We start from the raw sequence: 16541 nt of genomic DNA on the forward strand, positions 1-16541 counted from the left end.
TATGGCTGGAAAGATTAAACCATTAAAAGACTTGAAGATCTGGATATATTCACAAATTATCTCAAAAGCATTATCATTGAGGTAAAATTAAACTGACTTAGGAATCAACCTACAAAGACACTTCCTCATTTTTTATCACTAACTAGACATTGTGGATATTTCATGTAATATCCACAGGCCTTGTTTTTTTTTTAATGTCTATAATGATAATATTAATAAAAGCGCAAACTCAGTCCTTACTTAGTCTATGATAAGCACTATAAAAATTTACATATGTTCATCTCAAGTCTTCCTCAAAAAATGTGTAAGTTCTATAGAATTTATACAATCATATTATAGGATGAAACTAAGGCTTAAAGAAGTGATTTTCGAAATGTCATGTAAATAAAAATTTGAAGAGTTAGAAGGCAAGTCCAGGTCAGTCTGGTCTCAAACTCTGCACTTTATCATAAATTTCCATATTAGATATCCCCCTGTAGGGTGACTATTAAGGTTTGCCTAAGACTGAGGTGGTTCTGGCATAGGAGTCAGATGGGAATAAAGTAGGTTATGGGCATCAGAATAAATTCCATTGCACCTATCTAGTGCTCCACAGATATAAGGCAGTATCATAGATGGTTAAAAGAGGAGCTATAAAGTCATAGGTAAGAACCAGGAATGGGTTCAGAATCTTGACTCTTTGGGTACACATTATGAAACTGAAATACTAATCACTCTGCCTCAGTTTTCTGATTTATAAAGCAAAATAATATAATAACTTCCTCTTGAATTGTTGATGGTTCAATTGGATTGAATTTTAAATCGACTAACTAGAAGTCAGTACAGAGCCTGACATGATAATATTACTAGATTTTTACTATTGTTATAAAATATTTTCCGTTAGCATAGTTATAGCTGTGTCCATATATAAAGGCAAAAAAACAAACAAAAAAATGTGGATGGGGTAAGAAATCATCTCTGGGGCGCCTGGGAGGCTCAGTCAGTTGAGTGTCTGACTTTGGCTCAGGGCATGATCTCACAGTTTGTGAGTTCAAGCCTCGCATCAGGTTCTGTGCTGCCAGCTTAAAGCCTGGAGCCTGTTTCAGATTCTGTGTCTCCCTCTCTCTCTTCCCCTCCCCTGTTCATGTTCTGTCTCTCTCTCTATGTCTCAAAAATAAATAAACATTAAAAAAAAGAAAGAAATCATCTCCTACTCACCCTTTTATTTCTCAGAAAAAATATTATAATGAGGTGTTTGAGTTTCCAGTCATTTGTCTCGGACACACAGAATGCCTCACTCAGTGAGACAACAATGTTATAATTATAATCATGCTCCTACTTACCTATGTTAATACATTAAGTTTAATATACCCTACCTTTGGTGTTCTTAGATTTTTTTGTTTTCTAATATACACGTATTTCACTGAATAAAATATTTCACAGAATTATCACTGGTAAAAAAAATACAAAATTTAAAGATAAAATCTTTTTTAGGGTATCTAATCCAGTCTTACAGTTTTTAAAATATATTTGTTTATTTATTTTGGTGGGGAACAGAGAGAGAGGGACAGAGGGAATCTCAGGCAGGCTCCTAGCTATTGCACAGAACCTGATATGAGCTCAAACTCAGGAACTGTGAGATCATGACCTGAGCCCAAATCAAGAGTCAGACATTTAACTGACTAAGCCACCCAAGCGTCTCAGTCCTACACTTTTTAAGAGAGAAACATTCCTAAAAATTAGACTGACCCACTCTAAGTCCTACCAATTAGAATAATACAAGCATTCTTAACCTTCAGCAGAATGGGGTCTCTGCGGCCGTCAGAGCTGTACTTCGCATGCTACGTTCCTCTCAGCACTCGTCTCTGGCCTCTGGGTGGCTATCTACCAAGTAAGAGATGCTGAACTTCTGGTTTGTTTGTTTGTTTGTTTGTTTTTCCGGCTTGGTTAAGCCTTGCAAGCTTTCCTCTGACAGTAGCATCCATATAGGTCCTTGCTTGAGATACAATAGTTCTCCCTCATCCGCGGTTTCACTTCCCTTCCCACCAGGGCAGATTCCGAAGCAGATGACCCTCCTGCCGATTTGTACGTAACCTGACGCTGGGTACGTGACCTGACGCTAGGTCACGATGCCAAAGTCATCACCTCACCTCATCTCATTGCGTAGGCGTTTTATCATCTTACATCATTACAAGAAGGGTGAGTACAAAGTAGACATACCTTGTTTTATTGTGCTTCGAGTTATTGTGCTTTACAGACGTTGCGTGTTTTATAACCTGAAGGTTTGTGGCAAGCCAGCGTCGGGCAAGCTTGTCGGCAGCATTTTCCCTTCACCATTTGCTTGCTTTGTGTCTGTATCACATTTTGCTAATTCTTACAATATTTGAAACTTTTTTATTAGTATTACATACGTTGTGATGATCTGTGACCCATGATCATTGATGTTACTATTAAGTAATTTGTGGTGCCAAGTTGTGAATACAAAGAAAAAGTTTTTGAAAGAATTTAAAAGTGCTATTCCGGTGGCCACACAGATAGTAAGAAAGTGAATGACCTTATTGCTGATATGGAGAAAGTTTTAGTGGTCTGGGTAGAAGATCAGACCAGCCACAACATTCTCTAAAGCCAAAGCCTAATTCAGAGCAAGTCCCTCTTTTCCTGTGAAGGCTGAGAGGTGAGGAAGCTGCAGAAGAAAAGTTTGAAGCTAGCACACAATTTCTTCTTATATTTAATTTAAAACCATAGAAATATTTGAGCATTAGAAAATTTAGTATTAATTTCTAGTTTCTGTGAAGCAGAAAAAAGCAATAGTTGCTTTCATGCATGTGTTCACAATTCACTGACTCTCTATTATGAGATTTGATCTTAAGGAGATTAGTCTAGTGGATTTTAATCATGCTAAATTCTATAGCATGGTTTTGCTATTAAATACACTATTTAGAAAATATATTGGAAAAAAGGGAGTGACATTCAGTTACAGCTTGTATTTGTCAGAAGAAATGCAATATGAAAATTACTTCTGGTCTTTATGGGCCATCACAGCTGCTGTAAAATATTAATATTAAATACTTTTGAAAAGATGTCAATAGATTAGTTATTGTACAGAGTAATCCAATATAAAAAGAAAAACACACGTTACTATCATGATTTTTCTTAATGCTGAAAATATCAGGGTAACATTTTTCAAATGATTAGTGTATTTAAGTGCAAAATAATTTAGATCTTTCTAAGTATTAAAGTGCATAATTTATTAAATAAAAATTATTGGTTAAATGTACTAAAACTTTCTAAATACATGTACATTGATTACAAAAATTTATTTAGCAAAATGCACTTTTTAAAAATTTTTTTTAATGTGTATTTATTGTTGAGAGAGAGACAGAGTGTGAGCAGGGGAGGAGCAGAGAGAAAGGGAGACACAGGATCCAAAGCAGGCTCCAGGCTCTGAGCTGTCAGCACAGAGCCTGACACGGGGCTTGAACTCACGAACAGTAAGATCATGTCCTGAGCCTAAGTCGGACGCTCAACCGATTGAGCCACCCAGGCGCCCCAGCAAAATGTTCTTATATCTTTAAAATTTTGAAGCAAATGAATTCAGTTTTCATAAATGCTATACACACTTTAGAAAGCTAATAAAACCAAATATATTCACACTCTTAAGTGTAAAACTAAATGTACACATTAAGCAGAAGTGGTTAATGTGAGGAATTTAATTATTTTTATATTTCTCACTATGTTTATCTCTTCTAATAAGCTACAATTTTTATATTTTTAGACTTGCAGTGATTCTAAAAGAATCTAATTTTATAGTTTCTTAGCACTTTATTAATCTTATAATATCTAAAAGGAAAAAAAGAAAAATTTCATAAAATGGTTGAAGTTAATAAGTTCTAGGTTGATGAGCAATTTATCCCTGATCATTATGAATGAGTTTCCAGTTTATAATTAATTTTATTTCTGCCAATAAAACTTAAATACGCAGTTTCCACAGGTTTCGGTTTATGTAATTTAGTGCTTTCTTCTGAAATTGTGTAAATCCACTTATTTCATTAGTACCATTTCTTCAGGAGCTGCCACACCATGTCTATTCACTCCAAATTTTCCAGAGCATCACAGTAGAGCCTGATCCATGTGCCACATGTACACATTTGTGCATGTGAGTAGTGCATGATGTTTAGAGTGATTATAAAGCACCGGCGTGAAATTATTTTTTTCTCTTTGTAAGTAAGCAAATATGGAAATATGGGAAGCATAGCTAAATTGAAGAACGCTGGAAAAAGTGCATATTGTACTGGTAACAGGAGGAAATAATATGCATAAATGAAGCCCTAACTAAAGTCCAAGAAATAATATTCTATACACAGGTTTACAATATAAATGTGGAAATCTCTATATCTAAAGAGAGGATACAACATGCTTAAAACAGATATAAGAAAAAAACACTGGATTTCCAATATGTCTGTAATAGTTGACTAGAAAATATTTGGAGAATTATCTCATTCAAAACGAAAATAAAATTATCAAATACCCAACAGTAACCTTAAAAGAATAATTATGCAATATTTTTAAAAAAAATCAACCAACAAAACTTTATAAGGCCAGAAAACAATGTCTGAATTAAAAACATCATGTTCTTTTTTTTTTTTTTTAATGTCTATTTATTTTTGAAAGAGAGAGAGGGAGACAGAGTCTGAGCAGGGGATGGGCAGAGAGAGAGGGAGACACAGAACCTGATGCAGGCTGCAGGCTCTATGCTACCTGGCACAGAGCTCAACTTCATGAACCATGAGATCATGACCTGAGCCAAAGTCGGAGGCTTAACTGAATGAGCCACCCAGGCACCCCTAAAACATCTTGTTCTTAAAACAATATTGAGAAATGTCAGTTTTGTCCAAAATTTATACATGATTTCCACATGAGTATGAAACTGTTGAGTTGATAAGGACGTTTTATGGTGGATGGAAATATGCTAAATAGCAAACACATTTGCAAAATAACAACGACAATAAAGAAGCAGGACTATGTCTACTGATACAAAAATACATTCGGTGTTTGAACACAAAAACGTCAAATAGATAAAAGCAGTATTCAAAAGCCCATAAAAGATAATCATGAATATATGTGAACCCATGAATAAAAATAGCCAATTTTTCCTTTTTGTATCAAGTATTTTAAGTAAATTATATGACAATTTTAAATTACAAGAATGATTTCTCTCTCTTTAAATAATTCTAAATTGGAAGAATTACTTCACTCTCTCTCTCTCTCTCTTTTAAAATGAGGAAATGGAAGCACAGAGAGGTTAAATAACCTGACCAAACTGACCTAGCAAATATGTACCAAGATTTGAACCTAAGAAATCTGGCTTCAAAATTTGAGCCCCTAACCGCAATATTGCATCATCTTAGTATATAATAAATATCACATTTCTTGTCAATGGGGAAGTGACAGGCTACTTAAAACTATGGTTTGGAAGAACTGTCCAATCAGTTTAACCAAAATAAAAATAAAATAAAATAAAAGCCCTAAATTAAAAATGACAACAATGTTACATTTCTGCCTCATAATATATAAGCAGTGAATTTCAGATTAATTAAAATGATAAATTTAAAACCAATAAGAAATGTATCCACACATAATAGTTTTACAATCTTAAAATTTTTAAATGGGTAAGGACTTTACTATGCAAGTCATGACATTTAACATTGTAAGTAACTTAGATTCTTGGCACATAGTACGTACTTAATACTCATTTGTTGAATGAAAGTATGATTTAGTGAATGACTAAGTGAATGAGATGAATTGAATGAAATAGGATGCTTGCTATATAAATTTCTATATGTGGTTTTAAGGGAGGATTTATTACCTTTATCCTCCTAAATATTCTTCCCTTATTTATGCATTATCCTTCTCTAAAAGAGGTCACTAGTAGCTAAATCTGTTTCTAAGAATCTCTACACACAATATAAGGAATGAATAATAAGTTATAGGCATTATTTGGCCACAGCTTACACATTAAATTTTTTCTCATCAAGATAGGGCAGGTAGTATTCTCAGGTAATCATATGAGTGTAAAAGAGAGTATTCTGTGTGTCCAATCATGACCAGGAAAAACAATTAAGATCATGAAAGGGGAAACAGTTGATATTCTTTTAAGAATGATTCCAGGGATAAGGGAGAGGCCCTGAGACCAAGAGGTCTGTAAGAACAGAACTTATATATGGTGGCATCCATTTAGGATGTAGTTTTAATGGTATTTACATTTTATTTATTTAGTTTTAAATGTTTATTTATTTATTTATTTTTGAGAGGGGGAGGGGCAGAAGGAGAGGGAGAGACATGGGGCTCAAACTTATGAACCTTGAGAGCATGACCTGAGCACAAGAGTTGGTTGCTTAAGTGACTGACTACCCATGCGTCCCTATGGTATTTACATTTTAAATTCCTGTGAGGAAAATTGTAGTTTAAATTGATATCATCTAGTGCATCATAAGGTATACGAAGGTTCTCAGAGCAAATGTGAGTAAGGAAGATCATAGAGGAAATGATTATATTTCATTAGAATACTCTGAAGATTAGGGACTTGCCTTCAAACTTATCCTTATCCAAACTTATCCAAATCCTTAATCCAATATAAGCAGATTCCAGTGAATCTTTGTGGACCTTACTGTCCTACAGTTCTTTTCTATCCTATTCATTCAGTTCTATACACGTTTGTGTACACACACACAAACACACACACACACACACACACACACACACACACACACACACACCCTTGTGTATTGCATAATCCCCCCCAGAACTTTACAGAAATATTTGCAATAAAAATCTTTGATCTTACTTTTTTACTTCTAGGTAATGCAAGTTTTAATAGTCATAATGCAGACTTTTTAAAGTACAGGATAAAATTTTCCAAAATGTTAATATTAAGTTGCCATATTCTTGTAAAAATATACAAACTTACAATGATGTGTGCTTGTATGCTCATACAAACATGCACACACACTCACCTCAAACTCTGAGACATGGATGGATTGTTTTATCTTAAGTGACCTTATTTTACTATCAACAATAAAAATACAATACTGAATCTGGGAAAAATAAAACTAAGATCAATAGAGGTAGTCTATTTAAAATAGTTTCCTGTATGTAAAATCACAAAAAAATAAACTGAAAACTCTCTAAAATATATTTTAAAATAAATTCTAAATGAAATGCTTTACTTATTTTTGTTCTTCTACAAAAACAAAAATATAATACTTTTTTCTAAAATATATTCATCTAGTTGTTCAATTAATAATGATAGGATAGAGATGAAATACCCATCAATAAACAATTAGACTGATTTACAATTATTTTGGAAGAAAAGATACTCAGATTCCATAAACTACCTTTTATCTCCTTCTTCTAGATGCTATAAAAGACAGAAGTCATTTTATCCTATAATGCTTCTATAAATTCATCTTCTATAAATGCAATCCGTAAGGCATGTAATATATAATTATGTGTTTGATTGCGTCTAGATCACAAAATATACTACCTTACTTTTCTCGTCACTATTAGTTCTAGATGAATTAGAGTGTTGTCTTCAAAATTTCCTAGTCTAAATAATATTAAACATTGCAAAATTATCTCTTAATCTTTACATCTTCTATGTTCAACTTTTGAATCTCTAAAACAGAAAGCCTTTGAGCCATTCTTGCTAGGTTATGTGGAAAGACCTGTGAAAAAAGAGGAGGAAGTTATAGATAGCATTAAAAAGGTAGAAGGCAAAATTAAAGTGTGAATAAAACTTGGTATTGCTTTATGTTGCATATTCCTTTTTATAACTTCCAGCAACTTTGGATATCATAATGTGTGGTACATTTGCACAGATAAAAGTAATGGGTTTATCCCCATTATGGTTGTTACCTCAAAGGATTGCTAAACTTTTTTTTGTTTCTGGCATAATAATAAAAAAGTAAAGTATTACAATAAGCTTTCAGGAGCCTTCTTCCCCTTTCAATCTATTAGTCTTTCCTTTTGGTTCTTAAACTTTCAGTAAGAGCAGCAATCAGGCTATAATTATGTATTATAAATAATGAGGAGATACATGTATTAGTTCAATGACAAAATATTTGCTTTTTTTCCCTGCTAATTACCAGCAAAGTAGTAAGTAGATTATTCTTTATTTATAAATCTCAAACTATAAGCAAATATATATCTAATGAGCCTTCAAAAATAAAATAACAAAATGTCTTTTAACATTATAGGTACCCAATAGTATCTATGACCCTCCATTTTAAACTTGCATTTCAGAGACATGCTTCAGATGAAATACTGAAGTTGTTACTGTCTTTTAAAAGCCCATAATATCACTACACTGTTATTGTGCAGAAGACTGACATTTTCTTTCACAATGACACTAGAATTACTGACTAAAATCACTGTGAGGCTGTCTAAAACTGCACTTCAAAGCTGGCAATTTCCCTTTTCTCATTTTATATTCGTTACTGACTGTCTTCATTTTAAGAGTTAGTAATTCAGAAATATTTCCATTGAAATATTCATTGGAATAATTTAGTATTATTTTCAGGATCTGAGATGTTGAGAGTAATATAAGAGAAGTTGTTGGAAGCTTCTGTTTTCTTTTAGACTTTTACTAGGAAAAGATTTTTAAAAATCTTCTTTTTCTAAGTATGGAGAAATCAATAGTAAATAGAATAAAGATATGTAATCAAGTATTATGTAATATATATATTAAATTGATTATAATAATTATCTTATTTCCGGTAATTTTATAATATCCTGATATTTTCTTATAGAAGACTATGTAAAAAAATACAGCCTTATATTAATAAACACATAGCTCTTACATGTGGCATGTATTTCCAGACTTCAGGCTATTTGAAATTTCACTAAGTCTAGAATGTTATGATCCGTTTGAAGCATACTTGAAAGACTTGTTATGATTCAAAAGAGGTCTATATATCTAGAATCCAAATAATCTAAATACTCCTGTTATGATGGAAGACATTGTAAAAAGCTATTCCAAATAGTTTTTGCCCAAGTTATTTACTCTGTTATTTGGCAACTATTTGTCATTTGTCAGTAGGCTCTAGGATAAAATGGTCATTTAAAAAAATGAAGTTCTTTTCTCAGATTTCATAGAACAATGGAGATAATTATTTTTTTCAAGCTTCCATTAAAGTATAAGAAAAACATCCACTTGGTAGATTAGCAAAAAAAATAATCAACTCTGTACTTAAAATTGTACAGTTCACTGATATTGTGTAATAACCTAGTCCAATAGCACATACCAGCTTTTTAATTATTTTGAAAGAACATAATGTTATTCATAAATGCCTTCTACAATACTGTTGTTTACATGAGTCTTATAATAGTGTAACTACTTTATGTATATGCCCTTCAGATCTTAAAGTCTAAGAAAACAAGATGCACTGAACTAATGTATGTTTCGCTCATTCTGAAGATAGAATTATACCAGTCTGAACCCAGAAGCACAAGAAGCAGGAAGATCCATGTCCAAAGGCAGAAGATGGATGTCCTAGCTCAAGCAGAGAGCAAATTCACCCATCCTCTGCCTTTGTGTTCTCTTCAATCCCTTGAAGGATTGGATGATGCCCACCTACACTGGTGAGGACAGTCTCCTTTACTCAATATTCTGTTTCAAATGCCAATATCTTCTGGGAACACTCTCGCAGACATTCTTAGAAATAATATTTTACCAGCAACCTGGGCATTCCTTAGCCTAGTTAAGTTGACACATAAAATTAACCACCTCCTGGGCAACATGTTGGTAGTTATCTTGCTCGGGTTTCCTAAGCTTATATTTGTAGTGGATGTCTTTCATTAATTTTTGAAGACTCTCATTTGTTATGTCTTTATTTCTTCTCCCCCACTTTCTCTCTCCTCTCCTATTCAGCAACCAAACCCCATATGTACTCCAACATTTTATGTTGTACCATGGGTCTGCAACTTTTTGTTCTTTACTCTTTTTTTCCTCATTGTTTTTCAGTATAGATATGTATTTTTAATAGACTTCAAGTTCTCCCACTGTTCAGTAAATTCCTTTTAAAAAAATCAATGAATTCTTTATTTATGATACTGTATTTTTAATTTAACATTCCATTCCATTTTATTCCTTTTTATTGATTTCTTTGTTTCTGAGGACTTTTCTCATATCTTAATATGTATTAACATGTTGTCAATTTTCAGTATGTATTTAGGATTTCTATTTACTTTAATGTCACTTTCTGATAATTTCAGGGACATTTCTGTGTCTGCTTCTACTGACACTTTCTCTTATGACCATGTCTCATATTTTCTTGTTTATTCATGTGTATTGTGATGCTAGTGTAATATTGTTATTGTTATTTTGTAACAACATACCCTTCCTTGAGTCAGATTACTTGAGTCGGGAGCTGAATCAATCTGATCAGTAGCTGAATGGGATCTGGGTAGTTTTGAATGTTTAACTTGATTTTGTTTGCCATTAGGTTCAAATATTTTTAGGATCAAATTATTCCTTCTTTGGGACTTGAGATCTGAGAAAAGAGGAGATTCAACAGATCTTTTCTGTGCTTTACAGCTGAGCTTCCACTTGCTACACTATAAATCTCTCTGTGCCCTATATCTGACCTACTTTTCGTCCAATGGGTAATTTGTTTTTGTTTTTTTCTTTTTTGGTCTTGACTTATGTTCTCTGTGCTTGGAGACTTGGAGACATGACTTTGGTGGACCGTAAGATGGGTTTCTCTCAGCTTTTCTGTCGTGTCCCTGTTACTTCCATCTGTGGTGGGTTTTCTGCCTTTCATTGCTCTGCCAGTAATGAGAAGAACCGTAGGTCTCTCCTTTCTTATAAAAGGCAGATAACTTTCTGTTTCTATACGTATGAGTTCTCTGATGGTTTCAGAGAAGCTGTGATATTTTAGCAGGTCTGGCTTGTTGTGTTGTTGTGTGGAGGCAACATTGTGTTATAACTATCTATGATACCCTTGAAATAGAAGTCTCCCTCTTTCTCCCCCCCACCATGTTTTTCTTTTGTTGCTGATAAACAATTAATTTATTACAAGAACTTCCATTCAGTTACCAATAAGACACTTTGTAGCACTATGTCTAAGAGATCATGTTAATATACAGCCACTTGCTCCTTTTTTTCTATAATGAAAATAACATAGTCTAAACATCTTCAGAAAAGGAAGTTCCATGTTATTTTAGTGAAGTTATTCAGTATTGAATTATCATTGCAATCTGCACATTTCTTCCTATGTGACCTTTTCTCTGCTATTTTAACTTGTATGACTTTTCCCCCCATGTTCACAAATACCATTAATAAGTTTATCTTAAGTATATGCTCTTTAGAATAGCTTACTCATGTGATTTACTATTATGTTTAGATGTTCTTTGTAAAAGACTATTAATTTTTTACATATCCTATTTTAAACTGTCCTGGAATTTTCCATGATTTTAATGTGATCTATTTTCTGCTTCATCTCCAACAAGAAAGAGACACAGGAGAAGAACAAGTAAGCTACAGGGTTCTCAAAAAACTTACTTTTGGGGGCGCCTGGGTGGCGCAGTCGGTTAAGCGTCCGACTTCAACCAGGTCACGATCTCGCGGTCCGTGAGTTCGAGCCCCGCGTCGGGCTCTGGGCTGATGGCTCAGAGCCTGGAGCCTGTTTCCGATTCTGTGTCTCCCTCTCTCTCTGACCCTCCCCCGTTCATGCTCTGTCTCTCTCTGTCCCAAAAATAAATAAACGTTGAAAAAAAAAATTTAAAAAAAAACTTACTTTTGTCTCATCATCATTTATTTTCATTTTCATAGTTGAATATTTAAATTAAAAAAACAATAATTAATATGTTTTTTTATTTTTTTTTAAATTTTTTTTTCAACGTTTATTTATTTTTGAGACAGAGAGAGACAGAGCATGAACGGGGGAGGGGCAGAGAGAGAGGGAGACACAGAATCGGAAACAGGCTCCAGGCTCTGAGCCATCAGCCCAGAGCCCGACGCGGGGCTCGAACTCACGGACCGCGAGATCGTGACCTGGCTGAAGTCGGATGCTTAACCGACTGCGCCACCCAGGCGCCCCAATGTTTTAAATACCAGTCGGGTGTCAAACTAGAACCCATTAACAAACATAACAGGAATGTGTATGTTGATGTATGAGCGTGATTGAAAAACATACAGTCTGATTTTCCCCCAACTCCTCAGTTGGCTTATGATTTTCCCTTTTCTAAAATTACCAAAATGGCCAGAAGTCTCTTTTGTTTGTTTATGAAAAATGTTAGCTCCATTTTAGTCATCATCCTTCATACCATTATATTATCATAATAACTCTTCATTTAGAAAAGCATTTGCAACTGGTTGGCTTCATTTTGGAAAATCTTATACTTGGTATTTTTTCCCTTAACTTGGCTTAAATAGCACTTTGTTTTATACTCTGCAATATGCTGAGGAGGAGTCTTTAAAGTACTGAAATATTCATGTTTGTGATCCATTGCAATCATTTCCCTAGTGCCTTCTGGATTTTGCAAGAACAAAACAAAGAGGACTTATATAAGTATCAGCAGTACTGGGACCTTTCCCAATCAACTTTATAAATGGAGTATTTGGGAACATTTTAGGTTTGCCACAGATAAAATACTGAAACTAAACAAACTTGGTAATGTCTTAGACTTTCTACAACACCTAGAAAAAAAAGGGTTATGATTTTAATAGTTGTTGCCAGATAACAACATAAATATTGAGGGTGCAATGCTTGGGAAAATTATTTCTGCTTCTAAAACTAACGAAATATAAATGATTTTACTTTATTGTAGAGCCATGTCCTTAACAGATTTGTAAAACACTGAAAATCAATATGGAAATTAATGAATTTGGATTATATTATTTCTTCTTTAAAATTCTTTAATGTTTATTTTTGAGAGAGAGAGAAAGAGACAGTGTACGAGTGGGGCAAGGGCAGAAAGAGAGGGAGACACAGAATCCAAAGCAGGCTCCAGGCTCTGAGCAGTTAGCACAGAGCCCGACGTGGGGCTCCAACTCACAAACTGTGATCATGACCTGAGCCGGAGTTGGATGCTTAACTGACTGAGCCACCCAGGTGCCCCTGGATAATATTATTTATTTTCGATTAGTATGCATGACAAGAAACTTAGGTCTGTGGTCATTAAATATATTTTATGGCAACGTGATAAAAAAAATCAGAGTCAAGTTGAGAGACGGCAAAGTAGAAGAACCCAGCATCCATGCCCCATGGACATTAACAGTTAAACAGCTATCCAGGAACAAAAACATCTCTAAGAGAGTTTAGAAGTCCACTTAAGAGACTTCAGCAACACAGTGGAACAACAACAAAAACCCCTGACAATAATTGCTCCAAAAAGAAAGGAAGAACAACTCCATATTTCTTGCAGTGTCCTATCCCCTAGGCTGGCCCAGCTTAGTGTTGTGCTATGTTTCACCCAGAGACCAGAAAAGGTGGAAAGATATAGACTGCTAGGACCAAGAAAGAAGAGCAGGGCCATCAGTATCCACCACGTAACAGGAGCAGCTATGGGCTCTAGTGATCTGTTCTACAGAGGACCCCAGCAGCTGTCACTACTGAAGAAACCAAGAAACAGCACAGCTGTCATAGACTCCCCCTGAAGATTTCATCAGTCTTTGCCCCAGAAATATTTGCATTAGCAGATGCCAGCCACCTGAGTCTCTCCCTGCTTTGTTCTCTCTGCCCTTGCCAGAGCCTGGGATCCACACTGGCAGCCAGCTCAAACCTCAGTGGCTATAGGAGTACAAGATGCTAACCTAGATACCTGCGATTGATTTCCATAGCCATGCACACAGTTGGGGTTAGTCCCTTCAGTTGTGCACTTGTGTGCCACTGGCCTGTCCCCTCCATTGACATGTGTGTACATGGTAAGATCCTGTAGCCACGAGAGTGCATGCTGACAACTAACGCCTTCACTGCTGCTTGTGGGCCCCAATGCAGCCTTATCTCTAGTCCCTGGGCTGCAGCATCGGGCTCTAGTTGTCCTCTTGGCAGACATGGAAACAAACTGGCAGCATGGGGACCCTGGCTGCCAGTGTATATTATCGTGGCTGCTGGGTCTTGCCATGGCCTCTGATAGTGGAGGCTGGTGTCTGGAATCAGGCCAGGGCTGAGCAGACGCACAGCTGAAGGGGCTGGTGGCAGGTGAGCCTCATGGTGCATGCCAGCGACCAGAGACAGGGCTGGATCCGGGCCCACAAGCAGCTGAAGGGGCCATGGCTGTTGGCATGCACTCCTCAGGTTGCAGACCCCCCCCCACTGGCATGCTGTGGTTGTGGAGGCAGGCTGTATGCTTCTTCGTCTTTTCTTTTCTTTAAAGTGCTGCATTATTATAGCTCCAACCAGAACTTGGCACAGAGTAGACAATAAATAATCATTAAAAATTAATAACCAAACAATTCAGAAGTATTTTTATTTTTCAAAAAAATTAAAAACGTCATCCCAACTAAAAAGGACAAGATATGAAGCAAAATTTAGAATTTATGCTTCTCTTACTCCTGCTTGAAAGTAAAATGTAAGAAAACCATGAACCAAATTTTCCACCTCACTGTGAATCAGTTTTTAAATCTGCTAAATTAATATAACTGAATAAATTGGTAAATATTTTTAAAAATACATTTTTCCTAATATATAAAAGGCATAGTTTTCAAAGAACTGAAATTACTGGTATTATCTAAATTAATAACACAAGAAGATGGCTTAAAATGTCTAATCCCCTTTAGAATAGATCTCATTGCACATTTATAAGTTATGAAAATTTGCTTCAATGCCTGAGTATATATAATCTATATATATATGCTTTATTTAGAAGCTAAATTAGTTTCATAATCACATTTAAAAATACAGTATTAGAGAAATATATAATCTCATTGTCTTTTATCTACTTATAAGATGATTGCCTTAGATATTAGCCTAAATAATCCCCCAATAAACTTTGTTGTATTTGGGCCCTTGCAAATAAAAGCTCATATTGTTCCACACAAATATTCTTAGGACATCAGGCTAGCAAAGGCTATCAGTATCAGGAGATATCATTTTCAGACTGATTGGAATGGGATGAGAATAGTAGGAGATGAAAAATGGAGAAGAATCTATAAACTGCACAACTTCACACATAAAAGTATTCACATTTTTTGTAAGTGAGGAAATCAGGACAGACACAAGGAAATGATAGTCATCAGATTTAAGGCTTGTGTTGTTTGTACTATATGATGAATTAAGACTTCTACATAATTTTTTTTTCAAATAATGGAATCTACTTACCAATTTCTAAAAAATATCTGAGGAATGTCATCTTTGGGGCTAATAGAACAAAAGGTGCGGGTGTGTGAGTGCGTGTATGTGTGTATGTAGTGTAGTGTGTGTTTGAATATATGTGCCTATGTGTTTGTGGTAAATGTTTAGAGGTGTTGAATCCAAAATAAATCATTTCTGTGTGTTCATAGGGGTGCCAGTAGTGTTTGTAGTAGATTGGGTTATTGTCCTTCACTTTTCATTTCCTTCTGCAAGGTGTTTTTGCTGTGCTCTCCCTCTCTGGACAAAGTGTGCCCACTTTGCCACATTGATGATGGTCTTGGCCATGTGACTTGGATTCCTCATTTATGTATGTCACAATGATAGTGGTGTGGAAACAGGCACATAGGGTACAAGAGAGACAGGCATTCATTATCCTTCCTTTTTCCTCTCAACATCTCTTCTCTCTGTTCTTCAGTTTAATTTAACATCAACCTATACTGAACTTCTTCCCCATATCAAGTAACTATACCTACTAGCACCTAGGAAGGAGTGATGAATATGATTTTTCCTCACCCTTTAGAGACTTACCTTAGATGAGGAGAAGGGTTAGTGGTTGTAGAGAGAAAGTTCCTAATGGATGCATGATGTTATAACATAAAGCATAGAGATTTATTCAAAGTACAAGAGGGCCATGCAAAATAGCACTATCACTTTCACATTGTAAAATCAAGGAAAGCTTCTCAGTGGTGATGACATTTTCAGAGATTCCTGTCATTGTCTTCCCTTGTTTGTTACAATTTCAGTAACAGTAATGTACTATCAAGAAATGATTATATAATCGATTCTATTTTATATATTCTTCAAATATTTATTAATTTTAAATACACTTTCCATACCAGATACTGATATTCAACCTATAACAATGAAATAGCAAATTGAAAATTGGACCAATGAAGTTTTCATATGGCCCATTGTACTAATGTATTTGTTTTTTCTTCAGGTAGAGCTGAATATTCAGGTAGAGCATGGATATTTTCATGATTGTTAATTCTGTTATACTTGAAGGTAATTTTAGAGTATGAAGGGAAAATTAGTTGCTTGCAATGTTTATAAGGATGACAGTAAAGTATTCAGTTTATGTCACAAACAGTTCTTTTGATCCAATAGCTACTTAAGACCAAAAAAAAAAAAAAGTTTTCTAAAACACCAGTGTCATAATTAAGAGGTGCTTTATCCTCTCTAATCTGCAGTGACTAAACAGAGATTAGT

At 34.9% G+C, this 16541-nt stretch overlaps 1 protein-coding gene and 1 long non-coding RNA gene across 3 annotated transcripts in view; one reads left to right on the forward strand and one right to left on the reverse strand.

The window, feature by feature from the left end:
• SLITRK6 (SLIT and NTRK like family member 6) overlaps positions 1 to 2043 on the reverse strand; it is a 29720-nt gene extending 27677 nt beyond the window's left edge. For both annotated transcript variants that reach the window (XM_047877605.1, XM_047877615.1), the window contains exon 1: positions 1773 to 2043. The gene's annotated coding sequence lies outside the window, so the exon portion shown is untranslated. The remainder of the gene's footprint in view (positions 1 to 1772) is intronic.
• Positions 2044 to 2118: 75 nt separating this feature from the next.
• The window catches only part of LOC125150527 (uncharacterized), a 313734-nt gene continuing 299311 nt past the window's right edge, over positions 2119 to 16541 (forward strand). The window contains exon 1 of the long non-coding RNA XR_007146442.1: positions 2119 to 2178. This is a non-coding gene — a long non-coding RNA (uncharacterized LOC125150527). The remainder of the gene's footprint in view (positions 2179 to 16541) is intronic.

This window comes from Prionailurus viverrinus, chromosome A1 (assembly GCF_022837055.1).
Source record: "Prionailurus viverrinus isolate Anna chromosome A1, UM_Priviv_1.0, whole genome shotgun sequence".
NCBI lineage: Eukaryota > Metazoa > Chordata > Mammalia > Carnivora > Felidae > Prionailurus > Prionailurus viverrinus.